General features: G+C 39.8%; 1 protein-coding gene across 2 annotated transcripts in view; it reads right to left on the bottom strand.

The window, feature by feature from the left end:
* TNS3 (tensin 3) overlaps window positions 1-12,530 on the bottom strand; it is a 242,280-nt gene that overhangs the window by 79,032 nt on the left and 150,718 nt on the right. The window lies entirely within an intron of this gene.

Below are 12,530 nucleotides of genomic sequence, written 5' to 3'. Positions count from 1 at the left end.
CAAATACCCAAAGGCAGGCTTGTGAGTTAAAGAAAGGTTTCAGTTTTGCAGCCTTTTGACTTGTCCCCACAGCTACCCCCGTGGCCATTCACCACTTGTGAAAACACATACAAATGCAAGCCAGCTAGGTAAATAGACATACTACAAATTCAGCAAGAGCTCTTCTGACCCAATCCACCTAAACAAAAAGAAGGTTGCAAATACACCATATTATGCACACTGTACCTTCATGTTGCAGCAGGAAGCATTACAGGATATCTGCATGACTCTCTTCAGCCTCAAAAATAAATATTTTACCTTCAGGCAAACCTGGACAAGTCCAGAGCCACATTCCTTCAAAGCTAAACCTTTTTATGTCCACTTGTCTTTTCCTCTCTCCCTCCAAAACACACACAGGCCCTCACTCCTTGCAAGCTCCTCCCACATTGTTCCTATAAAATCTGTACAGACATACACGTGGTACGCATTTCCAGCTCTTGAACCACAACAAAGCTTCTTACCTCTTTACTAGGCACAATCAGAAACTTTCTGCCACAATCTTTCATTGGCTCATTTAAATCAACTAATATTCTCTTAAATAAAACCTTGCAGAGGAAAGTCCAGTTCACACACTAGCTGAAAAAGAAATGTCACTACTCCTATTGTCTGAGCCACAGCTTCTGTTCCATCTCCTGGAGGTAAATGGTCTTGCTGAAGAACCATGAGACTTACACCAGCCAGAAAAAGCAAACGAAAGTGTAAACACAGGGGAGGAGCCTAAGGGGACAATCAAGTTCAATGAAATTTCAACTCTTGGAGCCAAGGAGGAGTGCCAACATGTTGGCTGAAAACGTAATTCAGTCTACAAGCTAATTCCTTACAGTGGCTCTTTTCTCAGTCTGTTTCAACATCCAAATGAAGCAGAGTGAGTTACAGCTTCCAGATTACTTAGCCACACGCTTATGATTGCTTGCTTTTATGTCTTTTTCCTAAAGCAAACAGCCTTTAAGAAACGTTCTTCCACACTGGACGCTCTCATCCACATCTTCAATAAAAGCTTTTCTTGCCCAAGAACTCCAGTAATTGTACAAATTGTTGAATTTGTACAATTACTGGAGTTCTTGGGCAAGAAAAGCTTTCTGGAGGTCCTGCAGCAATAATGCTTATTTTTATATAGCAGTTGCTGGTCCCAAGCTCGCAACTACAGCAGACTTTGACTCCCTCTCTCTCTGGAATGAATCAGCTCAAACTAGGAGGAGCAAAGCCGTTAAGTTCCGCCTTTAATAGCAGATATATCTCACCACATGGCAGCCTGCAAACTTTTGCTCTAAACATTATTACAAATATACGGATGCATAACCATCAGACAGCCATGCCCCTAGACAATTCTATTTCAGGAACTGTCAACACATAATGACTTGAACTAAAAAAAAAAAAAAGTGGCTCATGAATCCACTAAATACATACACTTCTTGCTTATGAAAGAGTCATAAGTTAAGTTCAAATCTAATTCGGAAAGTACACGCTTTTCTGTTCAAGTGTTGCTTTCATGCAAATCAGTAAAATGGCTGCACATGAAACCAGTCAGGACTCTGATAAAAGACACAAACCACACAAGACAATATATACCAGCAGTGCTGTCACAGAGAACTAGCTCTCTTCTCTGGGACAATGCAGAATTGCTTATAAGCTGGAAACTTCTAGCATCTGCTTCGAATATATGAAAAGAAGCAAAAAATGTATATTCAAAATTCTCAATAGAAACTGATGAGTCCCACTTATGATGCAAACTTAGTTTTGATCTCACCATGTTCTGGTTCTCTGAGAGAAAAAAAAAACAACTGCATAACCTTGCTTCAATTACAGGCTGCTTCTGCTCCTTCATAAGCCTGTACTGTACACGCATGTTGGTGATCTTGGACCATTTGCACTCACCATGCTTGAACGGAGGCTGAGGTTCAACACTGACACCTGCATTAACTAGATTACCAGGAGAAACCTGGACAATGCAGTAGCAGCTCTGCATAAATTAACTTATCCTATAGACAGTTTGCCTGCTATAGACTCAGACAGATCACCATGCTGCTGAAATTTTGTTGTTCTAGATAGCCTTAGTGGTGCTCCACACAGTCATTGCAAAAATGCTTTGGGAACCCAAGCAAGGGTTGAATAACTACAGGTTAAACCTAACTCAACCATTTTTGCTGACTCTTCCCTTGTTATCAGTTCCAGGCTTTCTGGGACACATCACCCTTTGCGGTGTGGGTATTTCTGGCTGCACAGACATTCCCAGACCTGAGGACTATCAGATTACTGGGTGTGTCAGTCTGGTCCAGTTCAGGCATGGCACATTTAAATTATGTAAGATAGGCTACAACACATAACTCTTCAAAGCTTTTATGGTGACTGTTGCAAGTACAGATGATACCTAGGCTGGTGAGAAGTGGCAGGGAAGTGTCAGGCAAATGAAAAAAATTGATCAAAAGCTTTGGGAAAAAGATATGGATCAGCATTCTGAATCTGTAGCCTCTTAGACCTTAGAATTGCCCAAGCTTTCTACAATTTGGAGACATAATACTGCATTCAGTGCAACTCTAAAACTGTGACATAAAAAAACAGGTGATGATTTCGTAAATTGGTCAAAGGATACAAGATCAATTCCTGGTTCATAAATATTCATCTGCAAATCCTTTAATACATTTTCGGAGAGTTTTTAGAGAATTCTAACTTCAGGATAACAGAATGCACTGTGAAGGAGGAAAAAGGTACGAAGTCATCTTCTACTACTGTTTTTCCTTTCTCTGACCACTCACCAAGGCACCCAAGGAAGTGCTAATGTTTATACAAGCATTCCATTTTAAAGAACTAGTTTTCCAACATGGAACAACAATAGCTTGGTCATCAGAAAGCTGTTTGCTTTGCTATGCTTCTCAAGTGCCTGCCTAACAGAAAAATCACAGAATCACTAGGTTGGAAAAGACCCACAGGACTATCAAGTCTAACTATTCCTATCAAACATTAAACCATTCTCCTCAGCACACCACCCACCCATTTTTTAAACACCTCCAGAGATGGTGACTCAACCACCTCCCTGGGCAGACTGTTCCAGTGCCCAATGACCCTTTACGTGAAAAATTTTTCCTAATGTCCAGCCTGAACCTCCCCTGGTGCAGCTTGAGGCCATTCCCCCTTGTCCTGTCCCCTGTCACCTGGGAGAAGAGGTCAGCTCCCTTCTCTCCACAACTTCCTTTCAGGTAGTTATAGAGAGCAATGAGGTCTCCCCTCAGCCTCCTCTTCTCAAGGCTAAACAACCCCAGTTCCCTCAGCCACTCCTCATAAGACTTGTTCTCCAGCCCCTTCAACACATTTGTCACTCTTCTCTGGACACACTCCAGAGCCTCAACATCCTTCTCGTGGTGAGGGGCCCAGAACTGAACACAGTATTCAAGGAGCGGTCTCACCAGTGCCAAGTACAACAGAGGGAGAATAACCTCCCTGGACCTGCTGGTCACACTGTTTGTGACACAAGCCAAGATGCCATTGGCCTTCTTGGCCACCTGGGCACACTGCTGGCTCATGTTCAGTCGGCTGTTAACCAACACCCCCAGGTCCCTCTCCTCCAGGCAGCTTTCTACACAGACTTCTCCTAGTCTGTAGCACTGCATAGGGTTGTTGTGCCCCAAGTGCAGGACCCGGCATTTGGCCTTGTTAAACCTCATCCCACTGGTCTCTGCCCAGCAATCCAGCCTGTTCAGATCCCTTTGCAGAGCCTCCCTATCCTCCAGCAGATCAACACTTCCACCTAGCTTAGTGTCGTCCGCAAACTTGCTAAGGGTGCACTCAATGCCTTCATCCAGGTCATTGATGAAAACATTGGATAAGGCTGAACCCAGCCCTGAGACCTAGGGAACCCCACTTGTCACTGGCCTCCAGCTGGATTTAATACCATTTACCACCACTCTCTGGGCCCGGACATCCAACCTGTTTACCACCCAGGAGAGTGTGCGCCTGTCCAGGACAGAGGCTGACAGTTTCTCAAGCAGAATGCTATGAGAAACTGTGTCAAAGCCTTTACCGAAGTCCAAGAAGACTACATCCACAGCCTTTCCCTCATCCACTAGGCAGGTCACTTTGTCACAGAAGGCGATCAGGTTAGTTTGGCAGGCCCTGCCTTTTGTGAACCCTTGTTGACTGGGCCTGATCACCCAGTTCTCTTGCATGTGCTTCATGATAGCACTCAAGATCACCTGTTCCATGACCTTCCCCAGCACTGAGATCAGACAGACAGGCCTGTAGTTTCCTGGGTCCTCCCTCTGACCCTTCTTGTAGACGGGCACAATAAAGAAGAAATAAAGAAGGCTGAAGAAAACAAGGCACGTATCACAAAAAAGTGAACAAACACTATGAAAGGAAACCAACTGAGGGTGTTCCTGTTAGGAAAATGCTAGCAAGCAAGACCCTAAATGTCATATGAGGTCCTTAAACCTTGAATATTTAAGAAGCAAAGAAGAGAGCATCCAAGACCCTACAGAAATTTCATGCTGCACAAATGCTAATGTGTATTTCCCAGTCATTCAAAAGGATCACATTTATAATAAGAAAAAACTGCTTCACAAAGCACAGCTTCTAGACGAGAGGCTGGCTGCTGTCCGACCAGCAAGGAACATGGGCAGCACAGGCCCGCACAGACTCATCCTCAGTATACTCCTGTAATATATTGACCTACTTTCACCCATCTGGAATCAAAAGAAAATACTACTTGTGCCTCAATCCAAAGTACAATGAATAGATTGACACATCTACTACTGCAACTCAATATACAGAAGCTAGTATCATGTCATTTTGATGCTATTTCTGCATTTTCCCAGTCATTTAAGCATGGATTTAACTTGAAGTAGGTTGAGCTTGGATAACCAGCAAAAGAACAGCAAAACACGATGGTACAGAAACATCACCAAAGGTCCAAACACCAAGCAAAGTTTAAAGACATTACAAAGTCACTAAACTATGTGAAATTATTCCCTTTCATTCACTGCAAAAACAAACCCAATCTTCAGAAACACGCTATTCATTTGCAAGCACGTACTCCAGATGTTGAGGTTCAGAATTCACAATAATTCTTCCTTACAGCTGGAACAGCTCACTCACCTTGAATCATAGCTTCTCTGTTACCATACCATTAGGCTTCCAGCATAAATTAGTTATGATAACTAAATGTGAAGAAGCAGAGAAAACAGTGATGATTCTACATGGTTGCTGACAACTGTACAGGACCACAGTAAAAAAAATAGGGCTTAAAAGGGCTGTCTAAAAGGTCAACATAATGAATTTACTCTTTTGAGTACGGACCATGTAATTTAATAGTATTACCAGTATTAATAAAATTGCTCTATATCTCTGTTGTGTTTTCAAAAATCTGACCCTCAGGTGTTTCTAAAGAAGTTCCCATACTGGAAAGGGTAAGTACGGCAGAGACACATTTAGCAGAGCTTTTTTATCTCCTAATTTACTAACTAAACTTACAGAATTTTGCACTGGGACTCAAGAGACTTTTTGCTTATTTTCAGGTATTCGAGTAACAGCAGATTTAATACATAGTAACCTTTTATGATAATAACTGTAGTATTTACCTTTCTCAAAAAGAGTATTTGAAGATGATCTACACATGCTTAATACAAGCATATACTATCATAATAAACTATGTAGTTTTTACGGAATATTTCTAACGTGCCTAAATTATTTAGAAACTGAAGTTCTTCCTACAAAGAAAACTTTATATATATTTATTAAAAGGAACAAAAAGGAATAGCCTGAAATGGAAGATGAGTTTCAGAAGTTTAGCAAGTCTCTTAAATGGGTAACAGCTTATGAGCATTCTTCGAAGTCCAGAAACAATATCTCCAGGTTCTTCATGTCCTGTGAAGTCCAGCCTGTACTACATGACACATAGATCAGTGCCCAGGGCCATCTCAGAAACTGCCTAGTGAGGGGAAAAAAAAGACCTCCCCTTTCAGGAGACAACATGTTTATTTATCGATAGACTTCTAGACTCCAGAAACAGAGAGAACAATAGAAAAGAGCTCTATAAATGCAAATTTTTCTTTCAAAGCTGGAGAGCTTATTATTGTCCACAATAATAAGCAGACCTGGGTTCTAACAAAAAAAACTTCCCTCTTCATACCAGAAGTTGCCTTCCTCTATTCAGTCTTGAAGGAGTTCCAACTAGCTGCTCTTCCTCAGTATTCAGAAACTGTCCATGTTTGAAAGCAGAATTTAGAGGACGTACCAATGGGGAGAAAATGGGAAACAATAAACCACAAAATCATTAGTCGTCTTACGAAGAGAGTAGGGTAGTGGCTAGCTGAAACCCTAGAGCAGGGCCAGGATGATAGTCATTGAAAAGAAATCTAGCCAAACAAGGCAAGGTGTAAGATGTTAAAGGACCAGCAAAACAGGCAGCAATTACACCCACACCCAGGAACAGTCACTCAGAATAATCAGATTACTTTAGGGATTTACCAGAAAAATAATTGTTGTTCCTTCACAGTGGCCTAAAAACCCCAGGAAACACCAACCACTTTCATGCTGAAGTCTGTCTTTTGTTTTGATAAGTCTTCATAGGCATGTGCCATTTGGGAATTATCATGAATTCTGTATCAAGAATCATGAGTTCATTCATGCACACGGATTCATGTAAGAGACAGCAAGATCTCTTAAGTAATGTGCAAATGGTACCATGACTGATGATGCCCTTCATTTACATTTTCACTGCTAACTGGACTTAACACTCACATAGAAAGCATGATGCACAAGGTAGTTCAGTGTATGCATGCTTGGGTGCAGGCACAGAGCAGCAGCTTAACTGGTTCTCTTTCTGGTCTTAGAAAAGTCATAGAACAAACAAGCACCAAATCCTAATTTGTACTAAGGCATTTTAGCCTGTTACACTTTCAATCTCTGATGCTGCCATGCTGATTTTACTCCAAAGCAAGTAAGGTGCTACAGGAAAAAAAAAAGATATCCAATGCCTACACCATCATTAAGTTTATTTTTCCTTGTCCAATGAAGCTAAACAGATGGTATGCCTTCAAAAAAAGAGAAGAATATTCATTCAGGAAGTAGGTGCATGGAAGGAACATACACCTGTGACAGAGGTTTGCTTTTCAGGACTCTTAATTCAACCTCGAACATTAAGCAGATTGTAAGATTAAGTTAAGAGGCTTCACCTGGGGTACCTGTACTTGGACATTAGTGTTAAAATTAACAATATTAAAAAACATAGACTGTAGTCGACATGACTAAGAAACTAGCATATGCTAAAAGGTAAACGCAAGACTGCTCAAGAACCCAAATAAGCTGAGCAAAGAAAGACCTCCTTGACAAAGTAGTGTTACGTGGCCTTGAGATAACAGCCTTTGGGGAAATACATAGGGAATATGAGAAGGAGAAGAGAGATGCTAGCCACAGCCACGTGTTACCTTCTTCTGAGCTGCTACTGTCTGAATCCTCCTGTGCTGAAAAGAGGAGTCTTCGGCACAGTCTTACAAAAACAGAACTGCAAAATATATTTCAATGTACCATAAACTAGCAAAAATATCTATTAAACCACTCAAATTTCCCTCTGTTGTCTTTTGATCTAAAAGCATAATGAAAGTCTTTGACAAAGGGCTAGTGAATAACATCGTTGGGACAACAACACTGTCTATTAGCTGAGGCAGGACAGAAATCAAAAGGAGGATATTAAAAATGCATTTTTTTGTAAGCAAATAATTGACTCTTCAGTAGCTTTGAAAGTATTTGGCATGTGCCACGTGCTTCAAATAAAACTGTGAACTGTTGAAGACATTGATGTCAGGGGCTTGGAAGCAAGTGTGCTTAGTCTTCCCAGAATGAAAGGCAGAGAAGCTACACTGTAAAATACAGAAGTAGGAAATGATAAAGAAGTAAAGGCAAAGGAATTCAAAGGAAAGAGAAAGGGAAGTACAACAGTCAGTAGCAGGAGGCTAATGGAAAAAACAGGGTCCTAGGGTAAGTATATAGAACCTTGCTTCTAATCTGCTCTTGTTTTCAGATGCAAGACTTTCATATTTATCTTAGGTATAACCATTCCCCTCTGACACTTAGCATTCTGGGTTTTTTTCTGCTTTAATTTGAGACAAATTTAAACTCAGTAGAACTGACAAATGGCACCCACCAAAATCTGCGTCCCGGTGCAATTAGTAAAATGCACAGAATTGGTCATTACAGACACTGCCTTATCAATATGCTCATGTTTAGGTAAAAGGAAAAAAGAATAGTTTATTTTGAGAGAGTAAATCCTTTGAAAGTCTGGCTCTGGCTGCACTTAACGGTTGACTCCTAACTGACTTATCCAAAATACTCTGATACATCGGGGTTTTTGTTAAAAAAAAAAACAAAAAACCCAACCTCCACCCCGCCCCCCCCCAAAAAATAGAAAAAGCTTGTATCCCAGAACATAAAAATAAAAGATGACAGTCCAGAGCAATCTTAGCTAAAAAGCACAGTCTTGTAAAGACCTGAGTAAACTTAGGTATATTAGACCTACACCCTAACATGCTGGCTAAAAAAAAATATTAAGAAACAGTACTCTCACAACCTGTTTTAAAGGAGGAGAAAATTACCTACTACTGCACAAGCGAAAATGTAATCTTGTAATCCTGTATTTGCGTTCAATATTACTGACACATAAAATAAACCACAGTATATTATCCCCGACTTACTGTCAGTATTATGATTAAGAATAATCAGATTTAAGCTACATATATATATATGTAAACAAAAAAAAGAAACCTCAAGAAATGGAAGGCATACATTTCCTCAGAGAAAAATCAACGTAAGGCAGACAGTCCAAGGCCTTCCACATACGGTTTCAAGATGGCAGCATTTTAAAGGGTAAATTTTCTATTTTTTATAGATGTTTCTATTTTCACTGTCAAATAAAAGGAGGGGAAATTGTTGCAGGACACCTTTTCATCCCTACCTTCTAACAATTCTCTCTTTGTCTCAAAGAATACTGTGTCCAGCTGGTAACTAAAAGCTGGACCAATTTACAGCTTCATTCACCAAAAATGGCATCGAATTTGTGGTCTTCTTTAGTAGGCATTCCTGTTCAGGTGCCAAAGCCAAGGAGTTTTGCCTCAGCCCTGGAGTTCTGCAATACTGAAGCGGCCCTCTGGGAAAAGAAGTGTATAACTACATGAGAGGTCAACTCCCTAATGAATAGCTATTTACTTTAGCTTGAAGAGGAGAAAAAAATCTCAATAAGTCAAACATCCCATTTAATCACATGACGTCTGTGCATACCAGAATGCTGGTTATTGAGAAGTATCTCTAGGTAGGCAAATACTTTTCTCTTATGAAAAGAAAAAAGCAGGAACAAACCAGCTTATAAATATTTGGCAATTTTTGACTAATTGGTGCTGATTACAGTTACAAAAGGTTAGAAAATTTGTAAAGCAACACTCTTGAGATACAGGAATTTGGATTTATTCAGCCTTACTCTATTTGCCTTGAATTAAAAGCATCATCTTGTTTCCAAAGTTGGTTTTTGTTTAATTATCAAACACTGTTAAGCAACCAAACCCACTTTGCTAGGAAACAAACAGCAAGATTCTATTGAGAAAAATACTTAAGTTTCTGCCTTGTAAAGACTTGCTGAAAGCCCTTCTCTTGTCGTTTTAATCAATTTCTAACACATGCTCATTCTTTTCTTTCCTGTAGACCTGGCAGACAAAAGAGTGCAGTCTGATTTCATTGTTAAAATAAGTAAAATGTCTTTAAACAGAACACTGAACAAGAACTAGGTGCATTTCTGCTGCCAATCCACTGAATTCAGTCTAAATAAATCAAACATTATTTTGGCCAACTATAACCTTTGATGCTTACCAGTTCTCTTTATTGAAAAACTCAACCCAAAAAAAAAAAAAATACTGTATCTTGACTAACCTACATACACAAATGGCAGCTCAGAGTTCCATATACTTTCAGGAAAACTTTTTGATTCTTCTGATTCCAAATCCTACATTTGATTGCATACTTTTATATCAGCATATCATAAGTGTCTGTGTTAATGTACTGCTCAAGGAGCAGGAAAGAAATTTAGAAGTTTTTTTAAACTAAGTAACATCTTTGGTCTATTGTGGAGGACCATTAGTGAAACATACAAAAGAGGCTTCTCAAGGGAACTGAGGAGAAACACTATTTACGTGAAGAAATTCAAATCATGTATTGCTTTCCAATTGTCAAAATTCCTACATTGTTAAGAATAAGGGATAAGGAACTAAACCTAGACAGCAAACTGTCCAAAGCATGGCTATATTCAACACATACACAATCTTATTACAATAAAAAGGGTTCATGATCATTTAAAAGGCAACTGCTTCTGTCTGCAATACTGTATCATGCCAACAAACCATGATACCTCAGGTACATTTTTCTTCTATCATGCCCTTTCATCTTTTGTTCTTTTGAAAGCAAGGCCAAATAGGCGTAGGATTTCAAAAGAGACATACTGCTTTCTTGTTCACGTCTAATTTTCCATTTTAACACACTGGCTTGGAAATAGCCATTCCATACACACTCACCTAAAAAATAAATCCTATTTGTTTTACAAAGCTGTGATGGCCACCTTGATCTGGAATTTCAGAAGGATACATTTTTTATATTAACAAAAGGGTGTATAACTGCAATACAGAAATCATCTGTCACACATTTCATTACTCCTATTGAAACTCCTGTAGGTAGTTAAGATCGATTCTTAAAAAAGGCTAGGAGCTTAACAATGTGGGGTAGATCTGAAACAGGCACTTTGTATGAGACTTCCCTGCATCTTAAACGTATCATTACTATTACACTGTTACGCACCACATCTAATTTTCTCTCAGGTAGAGAAAACAATCTCTGCCTTCAGAACTGTAGCTAAAGGCCTTAGACTCTAAGGCTTTTGACAATGCTCACTTTCTGTATGTGAAATCATCTTCTCCTGCTAGTAGTCTCTCACCTGTGGTGAGAACTAGGACTCAATACATCTTTTTAATGCAAGAACATGATACTGAACTGCTATAATAAACAATAACATAAGTCTGTCCTGTTTTTTGTAAATACTGTGTAAGAGAAGACCTAAGCAAATTATGTTTACCTCAAGCAATAGACTAAACTTACCTTTGTGCTGAGTACAGATGTCATCCTTAAGAGAAAAATCTAGCTGTCCCCTGTGTATGTACTCGAGCCCATCCTGATCTTTTATCCAGCCTGTGCTGGATAATGCTCTGGCAAGTGCTCTGCCTCCAATTTGGATAACACCCTGTGTCTTTTAAATATTTGTTTGAGAAAACAGTATCTGGATACATATCACGTTCTTACGGTATACTTTCTACCTTCAGCTCTAGTGAGTTCTCTGCAGATGCACAATAAACTTCTCCATATCTATGGTACCACATCGTATTGACGTTGTATATCTCACACAAATTACATATAAAAGCCTATTAATGGGGCATGTATGATTCCTGAACACCAGGAAAACAAGCTAATTGTACTTGTGAATGGTCTGTGATCAAGTTTTCTATAAGACATGAGCAGCATACAGTTCTCTATCTTCCAACAGTGTGCTGCCTACACATTTATCTCTGCTCTGAATTTCCTGTACTTGTGTAGTTACCTACAGTGTGTGAGGATAGGAAGGTCAAATCCATCTATTTATCCAATCTTGGCAGTTAAGCAATATTTACCATTAGCGTATTGCTTGCTGAGGGCTATTTATATGCAAAGGAGGGCAGAAAGGATGGGGGCAAAAAAAGGAAGGAAATGACATGAAAATCCCCTAGGTAGAAATTAAGACATCATCTTCAGCCAAGATCCAGTTTCTCTTCTTCTAAAAGACACTGTACAGTCTTAAACCAAAAATAAAACCACTGATGACTCCCTATGGAGGGCTCTACCTGGCCCATGTAACGCTGCTACATGACTGTTCTCTTCCCACTTTCTACTTTCCCCTAGTTTTCTGTAGACTGGATTATGTTGTAGATTAGGAAATACTCCTGTACAAGAGTGATGCAGTGGAAAAAAAGACAGGCTCCCAATACACCTTTGCCCCTAAACCCCTCACCACTGTAGTCATCAGATTGTCAATGCTGAATTCAGATTCTAAAGATCAATGGGAAGTGAGCCTAGAGCAAGAATCCTAGCTCTACCTCTCCCTCACTTCATAATAGGAGAGTTGTAAGAACAGTAACTTTGGCATCCATTCAATACTTCCTCTCATGTCACTACTTGCAGCGTCAGGCTTGCATGTGTACTGAGGTGTGCAGGCAGAGGTGTGACATTCTGAATCCTTACATGAAAATTAGGTCCATTAAAAGAACAACATTCATTCAAACAAAGCATCAGGAAAGCATTCACACTGGAGTCAGAATCTGAAGGCAGCTACTGGAGACCTTAATCTTTTGTGTGTACCAGCAGATTACAGAAGAAAACTCTAAGAAATAAAAGGGCAATTCAGAAAGAGGTAAATCCATGAGGGGAAATATGCAAAT

Source organism: Phaenicophaeus curvirostris, chromosome 6, assembly GCF_032191515.1.
Source record: "Phaenicophaeus curvirostris isolate KB17595 chromosome 6, BPBGC_Pcur_1.0, whole genome shotgun sequence".
In the NCBI taxonomy this organism is placed as follows: domain Eukaryota; kingdom Metazoa; phylum Chordata; class Aves; order Cuculiformes; family Cuculidae; genus Phaenicophaeus; species Phaenicophaeus curvirostris.
The sequence above is the reverse complement of the archived record's forward strand: the minus strand, read 5'-3'. Positions and strand labels throughout refer to the sequence as shown.